This window comes from Gorilla gorilla, chromosome 2, assembly GCF_029281585.2.
Source record: "Gorilla gorilla gorilla isolate KB3781 chromosome 2, NHGRI_mGorGor1-v2.1_pri, whole genome shotgun sequence".
Lineage (NCBI taxonomy): Eukaryota > Metazoa > Chordata > Mammalia > Primates > Hominidae > Gorilla > Gorilla gorilla.
This window is the reverse complement of record NC_086017.1, coordinates 117,739,569-117,759,205: the sequence shown is the minus strand read 5'-3', so window position 1 is coordinate 117,759,205 and position 19,637 is coordinate 117,739,569. Positions and strand designations below refer to the sequence as shown.

Here is a 19,637-nt window from a genome sequence, read left to right as displayed (position 1 = left end):
CTTCTTCTTTAGCTGGGGAGGTAGTACATGGGCGATTGTTATTGTGTGATTATGTCTTATATAATTTTATAAATAATCATATATATCTTATGATTATGCAATGTATTTTTAAAATGTCTTCTACTAGTCAAGGAATTACAACTGAAATGGACAATAATTTCTCTTCCTTTTAGAAAAATAGCCCATGTCCTTAACTAGATCGCTATGTATGCAGCATCTGTTTGTGTCGTGTTTGCCAGCAAATCTAAATGAGTAATATTGAATAATAATATCCTACACCCTCTGCTACTGAAGATCCCAGATGTGGATTGACACTTCTCCAATTTCTGATATTGGAAGCTCTCCCTGGCCCACTTTTATAGTTATTAGGACAGGATCCCAGATTGGCTTCAAGTGAGCATCGTGTGGAGCCAATTTACAAACCATGCACATAATTTAGCTACCTAGTCAAGCTGATTTTCATGGGTAAACTGCATTGTTTTTCTAGAAGAGTATTATGGCATCTTGATCATGATACATGCAGCACATCCTGGGGTGAATGCCCATGAATACATGTGGCTTTAGTCATCATACTTTTAATATGAGAGAAAACTATCATGTAACATAGCTTCTAGTAGATGTTCGATACATAATTGTTCATTTTGATAGTCGTTGACAAGTCTGTCAGAGGGGGTAGAATATTTTCAGGGTAGAAAGAATATGAACAACTCAGCATATTCCAGGATTTTTGGCATAACCTGTTGAACACGGGCATTTTTTTTCCAAGATGTGACCAAGAAGGCTATGCTGACCCTATGTGAGTTTGGCCTGCCTTTCATGGCAAAGCTTTCAAACAGATGCGTAGACTTTGGTGAGACACATCAAGGTGTTCCTAGAGGTATGTTCTTGTCCTGTTCTTCACATGGAAAGCTTCACTTCTCTCCAACATCTCCACTCGTCATCATCCATCTATGCTTGGAGATCTCCACAGGTATTGCACCACTCATTTCCACTGCTGAAAAGTTTGCTCTCCCTTTCATGGATGTAAGTCCTTTGATTTATTATCTCATACATTCCATGGGTCAGGGTTCAGACACATCTTAACTGGGCCTTCAGCTCAGGGTTTCACAAGGCTACCCACCAGGTGTTGACCAGGCTATATACCTTCTGAAACTTGGGATTCTCTTCTACATTCACACAGTTGCCAGCATTCAGAGCCCTGCAGCTGCAGGCCTTGAGGACCCTGCTTCCTTGCTGACTGTCCACGGGGACCACTCTAAGCCCTTGGAGGTATCCCATTGCTCTTTGCCACAGGCCATCTCACAACATGGCAGCTCACTTCTTCCAGACATTACTTTTCAGGTGTTTGCATCTCCATATTTCTTTCTATTCTTTTTTTGCAATTCCGTCTAGATGTATATTGGATTTTCATATTTTGTTCTCCTTGTCTCTTAACTCCTTTTATTATTTTTCTATCTCTTTACATCTCCAGGCTGCATATTAGGCAATTTTTTCATACCTATCTTGCAAGTAATTATGTCTTCAGCTGGGTTTAACGCTTATTTTTTAACCTATTGACTGAGTTCTTAATGTAAACGACTGTGTTTTTTATTTCTAAATACTATATGTTTTTTTCTGTTCCCAACGTTTCCTGGCTTCTTGTTTGTTAAATGATGAAGGACAAATGCTTTAGCATAGCAGGAAAGCCCATTCAACCCCCTGACAAAGACTCCAGTTAGTTATGCTCCTCTGAGTCCTCTTTTTGACTAGACTTCACCCTTGGGCTCTGTCCTGGAGTCACTTAATTCAGTTTTTTGTTTTTTTTGTGTGTGTTTTTTTTTTGAGATGGAGTCTCACTCTGTCACCCAGGCTCGAGTGTAGTGGCACGATCTCAGCTCACTGCAACCTCCACCTCCCGGGTTCAAGCGATTCTCCTGCCTCAGCCTCCTGAGTAGCTGGACTACAGGTACCTGCCATCACGCCTGGCTAATTTTTGTATTTTTAGTAGAGACGGGGTTCCACCATATTGGCCAGGCTGGTCTTGAACTCCTGACCTTGTGATCTGCCCACCTTGGCCCCACAAAGTGCTGGGATTACAGCTGTGAGCCACCGTGCCCGGCCCTTAGTTCAGTTTTAGTAAGGTTCCTGCTGGGTCAGTTTATCAAGACTTTCCCATCCTTGGTATCTGATCAAATTCCTAATTCCTTACCCTCAATATCTTATCACCTTGTCTTGTCTTCTGAAAGAATCCTGGTGAGCTGGTTTAGCCAGAATCCCCTTTACCCTTGATGTCTTCTCTTTATAATTTTTTATCCACATACCCGCATGATGATCTTTGACTGTAAATCCCCATTTGTTCTTGTTATATTCAGAATGGAGCTCAGTTCTATTACTTTTCCCTTATTGCAATAATTCATGAATAAAATCTATCTTTTCTGCTTTAACTTCTGTCCAACTCCCTTCCCGATTTGTTTCCTTTGCATTTCGAGATTGTTTAGGACATCATATCCTAAGTCCTCACTGTTCTTTACATATGTCATGCTTTTGAACATCCTATGTGTTTACACTTGCTGCTCTCTTTGATGGAGATACTTTCCTCTTCTTTCTACTTATTGAACTCCTGTTCTTCCTTTAAGACCCAGCTCAAAACCCTTTCCTTGTGAACTTTTCCCAACTCCTCTTCCATTCTGTATTTCCATAACACCATATAAAGAACACTTTTTACATTGTACTTTAGTTACTAGTCATTTTTCTATTTCTTCCACTAAATTGTGAATACAACAACAATACCATCCATGTCTTACTCACCTGTGTATGTCTGTCTTTTCCATTTAGTATCTGTCCCGTAGTAGATATCCCATAGATTTCTTTATTGTTAGATTAAAAAAAAGGTCATTTAAATTTCTCTACACTACTAAATACAGAGTATAATTAAGTAGTTAATTGTATTCTGTATTCTGTGTATCCTGACACATTATACAGAGATAAATCTCTGGGAGAAAAGTATCTGTAAATGAAATTGAACATTGAACCGTAACTTCTTATTTTCCAAGTTGCTAGATCTTACTTTTGATAAATTATCAATCATTCTTATCAACTTTGTATCTGATCCATGACAAAATAGGAAATAATCTTTGAGTCAATATTTAATGCATTGCAGAGTTTACTATATTTAAAACAACTCTGGTATAAGTCCTTTTATAAACTTGAGAGGGTTATAATATAAATAATTACTCCAAATTATAGCTTCACAATTTCTTAGACTGTGGATATGTTATAGTAGTAAAACGAACATATTCACTCATTTCTTGTCAAAACTAACTGGAAACATTTTCTTGCAATGATTGATATATAAGGACATTGAAACCCTAGTCAGTAGTTGAGACATTTCTAACTTTCTATCACAGATTTTTCACTTATTGAAAATAGTTTTTTATTGTTCACTGCTTTTCTTCTTGGGGGCAATTTATATCAAATTGCATGACTCGAAGTTTGTTCAGGTTGAGAAATTGTGTATTTATGGTCAAAATATCTTCTCTTGTCTCTACGGCCTGTGTTTTATTTTTCTTTCTCTGTTTTTACATTCTCTTTCAGGTTCAATACTAAATGTGATGTCATTAAAGGGAAATTTTCTAAACAAATTTTAGAGAACTGAAGCAATTTTATTGAAAGATTAGCTGCTACTAACACTTAAAATGTGAGATGTCCGTGCGTCTTATATAGTCATTTGAATACATTAAATTTTTGAATCTCAAAGAATGATTTAGTAAATTTTACATTAATAAAGTAAATGTTAATTAACAGACAATACTTAAAATGACTTCAAAATGTGCATGCTAATGTCAGCTCTTGGCAACAACAGTAAAAGTTGATTCATAAAAATGAGTCCTCAGGGTAGCTGCTTTTACGTAAACTGACTTCTCAAATGTATGAAAAATGAGAAGCATTGCTTCTTAGCTAAAACTTAATAAAGTGGTCACAGAAATGTCTTTCTGTGAAAAAGTAAGTTCTTAGGCTGTTTGGGCAAAGAGAATTCAAGGAAATGAACTCATCACTACCGCCGCTTCTTGTCAAAATTTCATTGAAATGAATATACTTCTTTTATCAAAATAAACATGACATGAATTCCAGAGCTCACTGTTCCTGTTTTTGCTGTTGGAGGTGCTGTTGGTTTTTCTTGCAGCTATAAATGATGCTGAAAGAATGCAGGCTAGAATCTAATGAATTTTATGCCGCGCAATCACAGAACCAGCATACTTTTCACTATCATCCTATTTATGGAGGGATTTTTGTTTTACAAAGCTATTGATACAGAAAAGTCTATAGAATTCGTGATGTTTGATTAAGCCTGGCAGGAAAAGTCTATCTTTTGGAGCACTGTACCCTCCAGTTACTGTGTCTTTGTTTCTTTTGAAGATGTGAGAAATTGTATAGAAGGGGTGCTTTTTTAGGTAAGCTGATGGTAGTGCTAGATTATATTTAGAGGTATTTACTTAAGCACAAAGCTACTGGTGAACGCCCAAGTGACTTATCACTCAGTAAAAAGATGAAGTAACAGGTTTTAACTCTGAAGACACTGCTGCAAGATATGAAACAAAACAACTTATCCTTTTCAGGGAGAGTATTCATATTTACCAGAGAGAACAAAAGCCTAAAATACTAAGCTATTTGACTCAAAAAGGACTCAAAGCTCCAAGTCTTTGTTGAAAGTGCTTGTTCAGTGTGAAACCATTCCCGTGACTGTTTCTTTTTAATTTTTAATATTTTATTTCAATAGGTTTTTGTGGAATAGGTGGTGTTTGGTTACATGAGTAAGCTCTTTAGTGGTGATTTCTGATATTTTGGTGCACCCATCACTTGAGCAGCGTATACTGTACCCAATGTGTAATTTTTATCCTTTGCCACCCCCACCCTTTCCCCTGAGTCCCCAAATTCCAATGCATTATTCTTATTTGTAAGAGGTCAATAACTCAAATGATTTGATAAAAATCTTTTTGTGTACTCATCTTAGAAACAGAGACTAAAACTTGTTTCCAATGTATTACTTTGCGATGTTTTAAACAATGCCTCAGAAATATTTTATTTGGTGACCATATGGAACCTGACAGTGATTTGCATTTAAGGAGACTTCTTTAAAAACTGTTTGCATATAGAATAATTTAAGGGGGTCAGATTAAAGAGAGTTCCACACTTACGTTACTTCCATACATTGTTTCAAGCCATAATTCAGCCTTAGTTTCTGTTTTAGTTTTCTTTTTTCAATTAATAACACATAGAGCCAACTAGGCATGAGGCACTCTAAGGGAAGCGAAATGGAAAGAAAATGATTCTGCCTTTGAGGAGGTGCAATCTAACTGGGAAGAGAAGTCACAAATAATTGACTTTCTTGCTTGGTGTGTAAAATACGATAAAGCTGTACACATGGTTTATAGACGTGCTGATGGGTGTTGTAATGACCATTAATTCACTAACTGCATTTCGTTTTTAATATTTGGAAAATCATTAGGCAAGCTGCAGATGAGGGGCATATAACAATAGTATTTTGGACTATTAGTTGCGTGGTTCTCAATTTACTCTTTGCTGCTTTTAAAATACTTAGCAACACTGCTAGACCAAACATCAACATTGTCTCTCTGTTTTTGTTTTTTTAAAGATTGATTTTGGTGTAAGTAATGAGATGGCAAAATTTCAAAGAAGCATACATGGGCTATTTCACCAGGTACATTAGAGTTGAGAACAATGTTGGTAGAAACCATTTTTGAATTAAGTACATTCATTGGTAAGTGTTCTTTTTCTTTTTTTTTAATTAATAGGTTGGAAACTAGCATTTATAAAGTTAGTTATTTGAGCATTTTTGTGACTATCTGCTACTTTAGGAAGACCCTGTAAAAAGTAGAAAAAATAAGATAGGACAAAACTACATATGTATATATTCTATACATGACTTTGCTTACAAAACTCATTGGATAACTAATGCCAATGACTCATAGGTTTGAAATGAGATCAGTTACTCTATTTTCAACATATTCCATCTGATTACATGGTAAGGCATAGTCAGTGTAACCCTAAGGACAACAGCAGAATCATAGTATATATATATACTACCTGAATTTATGTCTAGGGACTAGATTTAAAATTATCCAGTATTAATTATTGTGGTCAGTATGGTTTGAGCAACCCAGAAAAGCTTTAATAAACTGCAGGAATTCAGTTGCTTTAAACCAACATGAGGGCAAAATGCACAGGCAAAATTTCTAGGACTTATAAAAGGGGACTATCCAAATCTTGTAGTAATAATATTTGATAAGGAAGAAAAATGCTTTGAATATGATGAAAAAGAAGGCAGGTATCACTTTTCTCCTATTATATTCTTGCTTAAATCAAGTTTGTTTGAGAGAATGATTTTTGGGTTGAGATGGATTTTATTTACAGTTGAAATTTTTTAGGATTAAAAAAATGGCCTTTAAAGAAAATACATACTTGATGCTAAGACTAAAACAACAACAACAAATAAATATCTCAATTCTAGTTCAGGTTAATTATTTTTCTAATTATTCATATCATTCAAGTTAATTTATTTTTCTCTAGTAAATGATTATTGAGTATCCGTGGACTATCTTTCTTAGTTGGGTTTTGGGCTTATTTCCCCTGCAAGATTATTTCTTATGAAAAATGTTTTGAAATTAGCTCTTTGCGATCTATGAACTGTCTGGCTTATAATGTAAAAAGCAACCATATAGGTTAAATAAAGTTTTAGTGTATATATATTTGTATGACTCATTAAGAAGCAATGTAGAATTTTAAGATTTTTTATAGTTAACATCATAATGCTTTAAAAATCTTTGAACTATAGGTCATAAAGATATTCCCTTATACTTACAAAATCTCTAAAACTTTGCTTTTCACATTTAAGTCATGAATTCATATTAATTGATTTTATGTATGGAAAATCATCACTGTTTATTAAAGAGAACTTCATTTCCACAGTGATGTGAAATGCCAGCTCTCTCATATGTTGTTTGGACCTATTTCTGGTCTCCCTAGTCCCATTCCATTGGGCAGTTTGGTTTTCTCTGAAATTATATCACATTGTCTTAATTCATCTAGTAATATAATAAGCTCTGCTTCTGCAATGAGGGCAAGTCTACACTCCTTTTTCTTTTTCTTTTATTTAATTTTACTTTAAGTTCTGGGATACATGTACAGAATGTGCAGGTTTATTACATAGGCATACATTTGCCATGGTGGTTTTCTGCACCTATCAACCTGTCATCTAGGTTTTAAGCCTCGCATGCATTAGGTATGTGTCCTAATACTCTCCCTCCCCTTACCTCCTAACCCCTGACAGGCCCCAGTGTGTGATGTTCTCCTCCTTGTGTCCATGTGTTCCCATTGTTCAACTCCCACTTATAAGCAAGAACATGCGGTGTTTGGTTTTCTGTTCATGTGTTAGTTTGCTGAGAATGATGGCTTCTAGCTTCATCCATGTCCCTGCAAAGGACATGAACTCATTCTGTTTTGTAGCTGTATTATATGGTGTATATGTGCCACATTTTCTTTATCCAGCCTATCATTGATGGGGATTTGGGTTGGTTCCAAGTCTTTGCTATTGTAAATAGTGCTGCAATAAACATATGTGTGCATATGTCTTTACAGAAGAATGATTTGTAATCCTCTGGGTATATACCCAGTAATGGGATTGCTCCGTCAGATGGTATTTCTGGTTCTAAATCCTTGAGGAATTGCTACACTATCTTCCACAATGGTTGAACTAATTTACACTCCCATCAACAGTGTAAAAACGTTTCTATTTCTCCACATCCTCTACAGCATCTGTTGTTTCCTGACTTTATAATAATTGCCATTCTAAAAGGCCTGAGACGGTATCTCATTGTGGTTTTGACTTACCTTTCTCTAATGACCAGTGATGATGAGCATTTTTTCATATGCTTGTTGGCTGCACAAATGTCTTCTTTTGAGAAGCATCTGTTCATATCCTTTACCCACTTTTTGATGGGTTTTTTTTTCTTGTAAATTTGTTTAAGTTCCTTGTAGATTCTGGATTTAGACCTTTGTCAGACAGGTAGACTGCAAAAATTTTCTTCCATTCTGTAGGTTACCTGTTCATTCTGATGATAGTTACTTTTGCTGTGCAGAAGCTCTTTAGTTTAATTAGATCCCATTTGTCAATTTTGGCTTTTGTTGCAATTGTTTTTGGTGTTTTAGTCATGAAGTCTTTGCCCATGCCTATGTCCTGAATGGTATTGCCTAGGTTTTCTTCTAAGGTTTTTATGGTTTTGGGTTTTACGTTTAAGTCTTTAATCCATCTTGAGTTAATTTTTGTATAAGGTGTAAGGAAGGGGTCCAGTTTCTGTTTTCTGCATATAGCTAGCCAGTTTTCCCAACACCATTTATTAAATAGGGAAACCCTTCCCCATTGCTTGTTTTTGTCAGGTTTGTCAAATATCAGATGGCTGTAGATGTGTGGTGTTATTTCTGAGGTCTCTGTTCTGTTCCATTGGTCTATATATCTGTTCTGGTACCAGTACCATGCTGTTTTGGTTACTGTAGCCTTGTAGTATAGTTTGAAGCCAGGTAGCGTGATGCCTCCAGCTTTGTTGTTTTTTCTTAGGATTGTCCTGGCTATATGGGCTGTTTTATGGTTCCATATGAAATTTAAGGTAGTTTTTTTCTAACTCTACAAAGAAAGTCAATGGTAGTTAGATGGGAATAGCATTGAATCTATAAATTACTTTGGGTAGTGTAGCCATTTTCATGATACTGATTCTTCCTATCCATGAGCACGAAATTTTTTTCCACTTGTTTGTGTCCTGTCTTATTTCCTTGAGCAGTGGTTTGTAGTTCTCCTTGAAAAGGTCCTTCACGTTTCTTGTAAGTTGTATTCCTAGGTGTTTTATTCTCTTTGTAGCAATTGTGAATGGGGATTCACTCATGATTTGGCTCTCTGCTTGTCTGTTGTTGGTGTATAGGAATACCTGTGATATTTGCACATTGATTTTGTATCCTGAGACTTTGCTGAAGTTGGTCAGCTTAAGGAGTTTTTGTGCTGAGAAGAAGGGGTTTTCTAAATATACAATCATGTCATCTGCAAACAAAGACAATTTGAATTCCTCTCTTCCTATTTGAATACGCTTTATTTCTTTCTCTTGTCTGATTGCCCTGGCTAGAACTTCCAATACTATGTTGAATAGGAGTGGTGAGAGAGGGCATCCTTGTCTTTTGCTGGTTTTCAAAGGGAATGCTTCCAGCTTTTGCCCATTTAGGATGATATTGGCTATGGATTTGTCATAAATAGCTCTTATTACTTTGAGATATGTTCCATCAATACCTAGTTTTTTGAGAGTTTTTAGCATGAAGACATGTTGAATTTTGTCAAAGGCGGCCTTTTCTGCATCTATTGAGATAATCATTTTTTTTGTCATTGATTCTGTTTATGTGATGGGTTACATTTATTGATTTGTGTATGTTGAACCAGCCTTGCATCCCATGGATGAAGCCAACTTAAGTATGGTGGATAAGCTTTTTGATGTGCTGCTGTATTCTGTTTGGCAGTATTTTATTGAGGATTTTTGCATCAATGTTCAACAGGGTTATTGGCCTGAAATTTTCTTTTTTTGTTGTGTCTCTGCCAGATTTTGGTATCAGGATGATGCTGGCCTCATAAAATGAGTTAGGGAGGGGTCCCTCTTTTCTGTTGTTTGGAACAGTTTTAGAAGGAATGGTACCAGGTCCTCTTTGTACCTCTGGTAGAATTCGGCTGTGAATCTGTCTGGTCCTCGGTGTTTTTTGGTTGGTAGGCTATTAATTACTGCCTCAATTTCAGAACTTGTTGTTGGTCTATTCAGGGATTTGACTTCTTTCTGGTTTAGTCTTAAGAGGGAGTATATGTCTAGGAATTTATCCATTTCTTCTAGAGTCTCTAGTTTATTTGCATAGAGGTGTTTGTAGTATTCTCTGACGATAGTTTGTATTTCTATGGGATCAGTGGTGATATCCCCTTTATCATTTTTTATTGTGTCTATTTGATCCTTCTCTCTTTTCTTCTTTATTAGTCTAGCCAGCAGTCTATCTATTTTATTAATCTTTTCAAAAAACCAGCTCCTAGATTCATTCATAGGAGCTGAATTTTGAAGGATTTTTGAAGGATTTTTCGTGGCCGTATCTCCTTCAGTTCTGCTCTGATCTTAGTTATTTCTTGTCTTCTGCTAGCTTTTGAATTTGTTTGCCCTTGCTTCTCCAGTTCTTTTAATTGTGATGTTAGAGTGTCAATTTGAGATCTTTCCAGCTTTCCGATGTGGGCATTTAGTGCTATAAATTTCCTTCTTAATACTGCTTTAGCTGTGTCCCAGAGATTCAGGTACACTGTCTCTTTCTTCTCATTAGTTTCAAAGCACTTCTTTATTTTTGCCTTAATTTCATTATTTACCCAGTAGTCATTCAGGAGCAAGTTGTTCAACTTCCATGTGGTTGTGCTGTTCTGAGAGAGTTTCTTAATCCTAAGTTCTAATTTGATTGTACTGTGATCTGAGAAACTGTTATGATTTCCATTCTTTATCATTTGCTGAGGAGTGTTCATTTTTGTTAATTTTTTGTCTCATTGATCTGTCTAATATTGACAGTGGGGTATTAAAATCTCCCACTATTATTGTGTGGGAGTCTAAGTCTCTTTGTAGGTCTCTAAGAACTTGCTTTATGAATCTGGGTGCTCCTGTATTGGGTGCATATATATTTGGGATAGTTAGCTCTTCTTGTTGCATTGATCCCTTTACCATTATGTAATGCCCTTCTTTGTCTTTTTCGATCTTTGTCGTTTTAAAGTCTGTTTTATCAGAGACTAGGAGTGCAATCCTTGCTTTTTTGTTGTTGTTGTTTTCCATTTGCTTGGTAAATATTCCTCTATCCCTTTATTTTGAGCCTATGTGTGTCTTTGCACATGAGATGGGTCTCCTGAATTTAACACACCAATGGGTCTTGACTCTTTATCCAATTTGCTAGTCTTTGTTTTTTAACTGGGGCATTTAGCCCATTTACATTTAAGGTTAATATTGTTATGTGTGAATTTGATCCTGTTATCATGATGCTAGCTGGTTATTTTGCACATTAGTTGATGCAGTTTCTTCATAGTGTCATTGGTCTTTTTATTTTGGCATGTTTTTGCAGTGGCTGGTACCGGTTTTTTCTTTCCATATTTAGTGCTTCCTTCAGGAGCTCCTGTAAGGCAGGCCTGGTGGTGACAAGATCCCTCAGCATTTGCTCATCTGTAAAGGATTTTATTTCTCCTTCACTTATGAAGATTAGTTTGGCTGGATATGAAATTCTCAGTTGAAAATTTGTTTCTTTAAGAATATTGAGGCCGGGCGTGGTGGCTCATTCCTGTAATCCTAGCACTTTGGCAGGCCAAGGCAGGCAGATCATTTGAGATCAGGAGTTCAAAACCAGCCTGGCCAATGTGGCGAAACCTCATCTCTACTAAAAATACAAAAATTATCCAAGTGTGGTGGCACACGCCTATAACCCCAGCTACTCTGGAGGCTGAGGCAGGGAGAATTGTTTGAACCTGGGAGGCAGAGGTTGCAATGTGCCAAGATTGCGCCATTGCACTCCAGCCTAGGCAACAGAGCGAGACTCCCTCTCAATAATAAACCAAAAAGAATATTGAATATTGGCCCCCGCTCTCTTCTGGCTTGTAGGGTTTCTGCAGAGAGAGCCACTGTTAGCCTGATGGGCTTCCCTTTGTAGGCAGTGTGACCTTTCTCTGGCTGCCCTGCACATTTTTTCCTTCGTTTCAACCTTGGAGAATCTGATGATTATTTGTTTTGGGGTTGTTCTTCTTGAGGAGTATCTTAGTGGTGTTCTCCGTATTTCTTGAATTTGAATGTTGGCCTGTCTTGCTAGGTTGGGGAAGTTCTCCTGGATAATATCCTGAAGTGTGTTTTCCAACTTGGTTGCATTCTCCCTGTCACTTTCAGGTACACCAATCAATCGTAGGTTTGGTCTTTTCACATAGTCCCATATTTCTTGGAGGCTTTGTTCCTTCATTTTCATTATTTTTTCTCTAATCTTGTCTTCACACCTTATTTCAGTAAGCTGATCTTCAATCTCTGATATCCTCTCTTCTGCTTGATCGATTCGGCTATTGATACTTGTGTATGCTTCACAAAGTTCTCGTGCTATGCTTTTCAGTACCATCAGGTAATTTAGGTTTCTCTCTAAACTGGTTATTCTAGTTAGCAGTTCCTGTAACCTTTTAACAAATTTCTTAGCTTCCTTGCAGTGGGTGAGAACATGCTCCTTTAGCTCAGAGGAGTCTGTTATTACCCATCATTTGAAGCCTACTTCTTCCAATTCATCAATCTCATTCTCTGTCCAATTTTGCACCCTTACTGGAGAGGAGTTGCGATCCTTTGGAGGAGAAGAGGCATTCTGGTTTTTGAAATTTTCAGCATTTTTGTTCTGGTTTTCCCTCATCTTTGTGGATTTATCCACCTTTGATCTTTGAGGCTGATGATCCTTGGATGGGATTTTTCTGTGGGGGTCCTTTATGTTGATGGTATTGCCTTCTGTTTGTTAGTTTCTCTTCTAACAGTCAGGCCTCTCTTCTGCAGGTCTGCTGCAGTTTGCTGGAGGTCCACTCCAGACCCTTTTCACCTGGGCATCACCAGTGGAGGCTGTAGAATAGCAAAGATTTCTGCCGGCACCTTCCTCTGAAAGCTTCGTCCCAGAGGGCCACTAGCCTGATTCCAGCTGGAGCTCTCCTGTATGAGGTGTCTGTCGACCCCTGTTGGGAGGTCTCTCTCAGCCAAGAGGCACAGGGGTCAGGGACCCACTTCAGCAGGCAGTCTGTCCCTTAGCAGAGCTGGTACACTGTGCTAGGAGAATCCCTCATCAGGATTAGCTGCTCTCTCAGAAGGTACTTTTGCAATGTGGAGCCAGGTACCTGCTGAAGGTAACGTCCTACTCTCCTATAGAAAGTGTGGGATAAGGTGTCTATTCTTGCTATTGACATTTCCAAGCAATAGTATCCAGTTCCATTTCTCAGCTTCAGGAGTGTCCTGGAGTCTTAGCTCTGAATCTTCTAATACCATCAGGTCACAGAGCGATGGAAGCTGAGGCTATGGCAGAATCATCTAGGCCTCCTGGAGCAGAGGACACAGGGCAGTGAAACCCTAACCCCGAGCTCCTTTTTTGTGTTTTGTTTTGTTTTGTTTTGTTTTTGTTTTTTGAGACAGAGTTTCGCTGTTGTTGCCCAGGTTGGAGTGCAATGGGGTGATCTCAGCTCACTGCAACCTCCATCTCCCGGGTTCAAGCAATTCTCCTGCCTCAGCCTCCCAAGTAGCTGGGATTACAGGTGCCCACCACCACGCCTGGCTAATTTTTGTATTTTTAGTAGAGACGGGGTTCCACCATGTTGGCCAGGCTGGTCTCGAAATCCTGACCTCAGGTGATCCACCCGCCTCAGCCTCCCAAATTGCTGGGATTACAGGCGTGAGCCAAAGCGCCCGGCCGCTCCTTTTTCTTTATGAGTGTCTTGGATATACTTGACTGTATTCTTCTATAAACATTTTAGAATCAGTTATCAAATTTTACAGCAAATCCTATGGTAATTTTGATTGGGATTGCACTGACTCTTCACATCAATTAGGAAAGAGCTGACATTAAGAAAAGCTCTTTATTCAAAAATATGTAATATTTTCATTAATCATTTGGAATATCTTTTAATGCTCACATAATTTTCTCCATATAATTTTGAAATTTTTTTAGGTATATTCCTAGGATTCTTACAATATTTGTTGCTGTCACAAATGTCACTTATACGAGACTTTTTTTTCCTAATTGTTGTTTGATGAGATACAAATACACAAATAATTTTTGCATATTAATCTTATAACAAACCACCTGGCTTTACTTTAATCAATTTCTACAAATTTTAGATAGATTATTTTGTGTTTTCTCCATTATATCATCTGTGAATAATATGTTTTGTCTGTTCCCTTCACATCCTTAGTTTCCCATGATTTTTCTAGTCTGATGCTGCTAGTTAGACATTCCAACTGAATGTTAATTTGAAACTATTAATTCTTTGCTAAATTTCTACCTTTGAAAGAGATGCTTCTAATATTTCACCATTAACAATAACATTTGCTATAGGCTTTTGGCAGATATCTTTTATCACGTTAAGTTCATTTCCCTTCTTATTTTCCTAAGAATTTTTCTCCTGAATCAGTGTCTGTTTTTTATCAAATTATTTGGAGAGTTTTTAAAATTTAAAGAGTTTTTATTCTGAATCAGTGTCTATTTTTCCTCAAATAAGTTTTTCTCTCAAGATGATCTTATGCTTTTACATCCATTTTCTGTAATTTTATTTGTAATAAATCATTTGTGAATTTCTGGGATAATGATAAATTGCTTTTAGTAGATTGTATAGTTTATAAATTTTTAAATTTAGATTGGCAATATTTTCTTTAAAACTTTTGTTTGTATATTTATGAATGAGAGAGACTGGCCTGTCATTTTCCATTTTTTTTTTTTAACTCTCCTTATCATGTCTATGTATCAAGGTTATACTGGTCTCATTGAATGATTTGGGCAATATCCTCCCCCTCTAGTTTTCCATTATCTGGAAGACTTTATATTAGATTGAAGATATAATATCATCAAAAGTATATTAGAGCTTGCATGTTAAAACTTGGGCCTGGAATTTTTCTTTCTTTAGGCATTGATCAATTTTTATAATAATTTTAGGACTATTCAGACTTTCTACTTCCTGATTGAAAGTTTGTAGTTCTATTTTTAATAAATTTATCATTTTCTCCTATGTTCATATATTTATTGGCAAGCCTCTCTTCTATTCCCTCTTTTCTCTTTTTCTAGCACTCTACTCAGAGTGGTACTTTGGATTGAACATTTTCATTCAATCCTACATGTATATCTCCATTTTCATATTTCTATTCCCCTGGCTCTCTGCTCTTGTTTTGTGGGTAATTTTTCAGATATACCTTTACTGTTAACTCTTTGGCTATGCTTTTTCTGCTATTTAACCTGTTTAATTAGTTTTTACTTCATTTCAGCCATTATATTTTCAATATCTAGAAGTTCCATTTGGTTGCTTTTCTAGAATTTCCTGCTCATTTATGAAAGTCTCTTGTGGCTTGGTCCATCAGTGAATTCAGCTTTTTTTTTTTATACATTGGCTATTCTACATTTTGCGTCTGACAATTTAATTATCTTAAGGTTTTTATGGGCTAAATCTTTTTTTTCTCTTTTTTCTGCTGTCTCATTCATGATATCTTGTCTCCTTATTTGCTTGATAGTATTTAGAAACTTATGATTGACTTTAGTCTGGGAATAGTGTGGCCTTACATTGGGAATGCTTTTCTTCAGCTTTTGTTTCTGTTAAGGGTCTCTGGAGTATCACAGATCTAGTTGGACCTTTTAGGGTATCCTAGCTTAAGATAGGCATTTCAGCTTCAGCTTCCTTACTTCGTTGTCAGCCAAAAGTTTAATGTATAATTGCAGTAGTATTAAGGGCACCTGCTCATATTAAGGGCACCTGCTCATATTAAAGGCACCTGCTTGAGGAGCAATCACATTTCTCTCACTTGCTTACCTCTCACAGCACGCACTTTCAACTACTACTCAAGTCCTTTTAAGGGAGGGATAACAGATTTCCCCTGCTTCCTGGAGCTGAGCATGCACTGAGAAATATGTTATTCATCATTTAGTTGTGTTTTTGTAGGAGACCCTCTCAGAGAATTCAGTCTCCAGCATTGCCAGATGTAGTTACTCTTGGATGATGGTTGCGCTAGTGTGGAATTCCTTCAGCTATTTGAAGATGCTATGCCAATATTTTCTAGCGTTTATTTATTTTTACTAAAAAGTTTACTGCCAATGCAATTACTATTCTTTGGTAAGTAACTGGTTTTACTTTATGGTAACTTTTCAAATTTGTATTTTACCATGTCATTTCTAAGGTGCACTTTAAAAACTCCAGCCTTGGAATTGGATATCCTTTTGATTTTACGTCTCCTCTCTTCATTTTGAAAAAAAAAAAATCAGTCATTATCTCTTCTGTCATTACTTCTTTTCCCTTTTTTGGCAGGGAAAAGAAGTGGTGGAGAAAGTCCTATTCAATCTATCTTTTAAATTTTCAACTATTTCCCGTGTCTGCAAACTGTCTTCTTTCTTCTTTCTTCCTTCATCCCTGTCTTTCTCTCTTCCTTTCCTTCTTTTTTCCTTTCTTCCTTTCCTTCTTTTCTTTCTAAATATTTTAATGTCTGCCTTCTGTTTGTAGTGAATACTGTATCGTTTTTTTCTAAAAATATGCCACTTTTTATTGTAAACTGACAATTTATAATTATGTAAATTTATGGGTTACAAAGTTATGTCATAATCTATGGATACAATCTCGAATAATTAATTAAATCAAGTTAGTTAACATACCCATCACTTTAAATACTTAACATTTTCATGTTAAGAACATTTGAAATTTACTCTCATAGCAATTTTGAAATGTGTGATACTTTATTATTAACCATATTCACCACACTGTGCAACAGAACTTAGAAAAAAGTATAAGACATATTCTACCCACTTTGATCATTATTTAAATTTTTTTTTTTTTTTTGAGGCAGAGTTTTGCTCTTGTTACCCAGGCTGGGGTGCAATGGCATGATCTCGGCTCACTGCAACCTCCGCCTCCCAGGTTCAAGTGATTCTCCTGCCTCAGCCTCCCTAGTAACTAGGATTACAGGTTCATGCCACCACACCCGGCTAATTTTTGTATTTTTAGTAGAGATGGGGTTTCATCATATTGGTCAGGCTGGTCTTAAACTCCTGACCTCAGGTGATCCACCTGCCTTGGCCTCACAAAGTGCTGGGATTACAGGTGTGAGCCACTGCGCCCGGCCTAGAATTTTTAAATGAGACAAAACATCGATTTCAAAACAGCATCAGAAAGTGAGCATATTTAACCATACTCAGCTCATAACAGAGCAAATGGGTAGATGGAAGAATATATCACGCTACTAAATGTTTAATGAACTGGAAACAATAGAAAGTTGGTTGAAGAAAGGCAGAGGAACTTTGTCTTATAAGAGTTAGAACCTAGGGGCTCCATAGTCACCTGACATCTGTTCAGAGTTTTATCTATGGTTAGAAATGTACGTGTTAGGAACTCCAGGATTCTTTTGGATTCTTTTTTTAAGGTCCTGGTCAACCAAGGACACAATGTAACACTTGTGAGTTACTCTCTGTACTAAGCTGTCATCTGCATAGGTTTCTTTGTGTGTCCCCGGTAATCATTCCAATATTGGATCCTTAACAATCCTTACAGCTGCTCGATACCTCTGCCCTAATTTCCCAATTTCAGCCATTACACAATCAGTTATACAAGGGATACACTTGGCATACAGACAGTCCATCATTGACTACACTAAGTCCAGTTTGGTTTTAATGGAAAATTTGATAAAGTTGGTGTCAAACAGGATGTGGTAAGGTGGGCCCAGCTGTGTATTATATTGGAAAAATAACCAGGAAGGGTGTTGAGGAACTTTTCTTTTCTTTAGCATGCTGGGATACTATTTTTCTTTCTTTTCATGTTTCAGTCTATCCTATTCTTTAAGCCTCTGATCTCTGAGACTAAGCATTCACTTCATGGTCGCATACTTCCTGTTTTATTTTGCTTCCCCATGTTCATGCCACACTCTCGTTTCTCCTATTATTATCTTTAAATTGAATTATTCCTTTATTCAACAGTACTGTATATGGCTTATTAAATTTTAATTTCAATGATCATATTCTTAATTTCCAAAAATATTGATTGGTGTATTTTTATATCTACCTGTTTACATTTTTGTAATATCTAGTTTTGGTTTGGTTTGGTTGGCTGGTTTGCCTATTTGTAATATTAGTTATCTTCATGTATTTTGAAGTTTAATTTTACATCCTTTTCAATGACACACTGTGGTTTTTCCTCTCTCTGTTCTTATCTTTATTGGCTAATAGTTTTGCATTATCTGCTGGATCCCTTTCCATAAAGAGATCTGTTCTTCTTTGATATAATTACCTCTGGAAATATCTCATTACACATCGGTTAACTTCCTTTCATAGGTTATCTAAGTGTTGCAATATGATATAGACATAATGACAATACGATTGTCTGACAGAAGTTGGTTCCTATCACAGCTCCAATAGCAGAGGGACCGAGAAAGCTTCTAGATTTTATTTTCTCTCTAAAAACAAAATGTCACTTCAAATATGAAAGAAGAATTAGATCAACACCATATAATTCTTATTCAACCTTACTCCATACAAGAGGCATAAAGTACTTGGTACACAGGTCTTCACTTATTCTTCTTGTGATGATGGCAGATTTTTACTAAACTTTGTAGTATCTATCTGAGCCAAGATACAGCTGCAGAATTCTCCACAAGGAGCTCTTACCAAGTGAGAAGGGATGATATTGCAGAAAATCTGTGATTTTAGCTCTGAACTCATTACTTTCACCTTTTTCTAATATGCCAAATTTACTTATTTTATTTTTTGAGACAGAACCCAGGCGGGAATGCACTGGCACAATTTCGGCTTACTGCAACCTCTTCCTTCCAAGCTCGGGCAATATTCCTGCCTCAGCCTCCCATGTAGCTGAGCCTATAGCCATGTGCCACCATGCCTGGCTAATTTTTGTATTTTTAGTAGCAATGGGGTTTCACCACGTTGTCCAGGCTTGTCTCAAACTTCTGACCTCAGGTGACCTGACCGTCTTGGCCTCCCAAACTGCTGGGGTTACAGGTGTGAGCCACTGTGCCCGGCCCATGCTGCATTTACTTATTGCTAATATGCACTAGTAAATAAATGTATCCATAGATCCAGGGAAGTGTTAATGTCTCATATGATTTAATTTTAGATGTGTCATTTTTCTTAAACACACTAGGATATAGAATAAGTAATTTTACAGAATAAATTCTATTTGAGTGGCAATAATTATCAACTGGAAGAAAAGGATATGGACAAGAAATGGGTTGGCAGAATAACAGCATAAAAGCACTTGAGAGAACATTTCAAATTGTATTCTCTAGGTTGTGAATATGTGTGTGGGGAGTGGGTGTGATGAGAAAACAACTTCATGATGAAATAAAAATCTAGATTTAATAAAGCTAAGAATACTTTTTTTTTCTGAAAAGAATTCTGAAGACAAGGAAATGATAAGCATTATTTCCCAAAGGTCATTGTCCATGGAACTCTTTTCTTTCTTAGGAATTTTATCAGCTTCTCTATTGTAGGACTGATATGCCTCACTATATTGTACTAGCCAGCATCCTTTCTGACTGCCAGACAATCACTTTATTAGTTTCTGCCTGTGCCATGCCAGTTGTTAAGTATTTTGAAAATCACCTTGTATAGGATGCATTTTAGAAAATTCCATTTGAGGCTGGGTGAGGTGGCTTATGCCTGTAATCTCAACACTTTGGGAGGCCGAGGCGGGCAGATCACGAGGTCAGGAAATTGAGACCATCCTGGCTAACTAGGTGAAACCCCGTCTCTACTAAAAATACAAAAAAAAAAAAAAAAAAAAAAGATTAGCCGGGCGTGGTGGCAGGCGCCTGTAGTCCCAGCTACTCCAGAGGCTGAGGCAGGAG

At 36.8% G+C, this 19,637-nt stretch overlaps 1 long non-coding RNA gene and 1 pseudogene across 2 annotated transcripts in view; one reads left to right on the top strand and one right to left on the bottom strand.

Moving 5' to 3' along the window:
- The window catches only part of LOC109026206 (uncharacterized), a 235,948-nt gene that overhangs the window by 178,475 nt on the left and 37,836 nt on the right, over positions 1 to 19,637 (top strand). The gene's annotated exons all lie outside the window — the stretch shown is intronic.
- LOC101128058 (rRNA-processing protein FCF1 homolog) lies at positions 17,097 to 17,663 on the bottom strand (annotated as a pseudogene).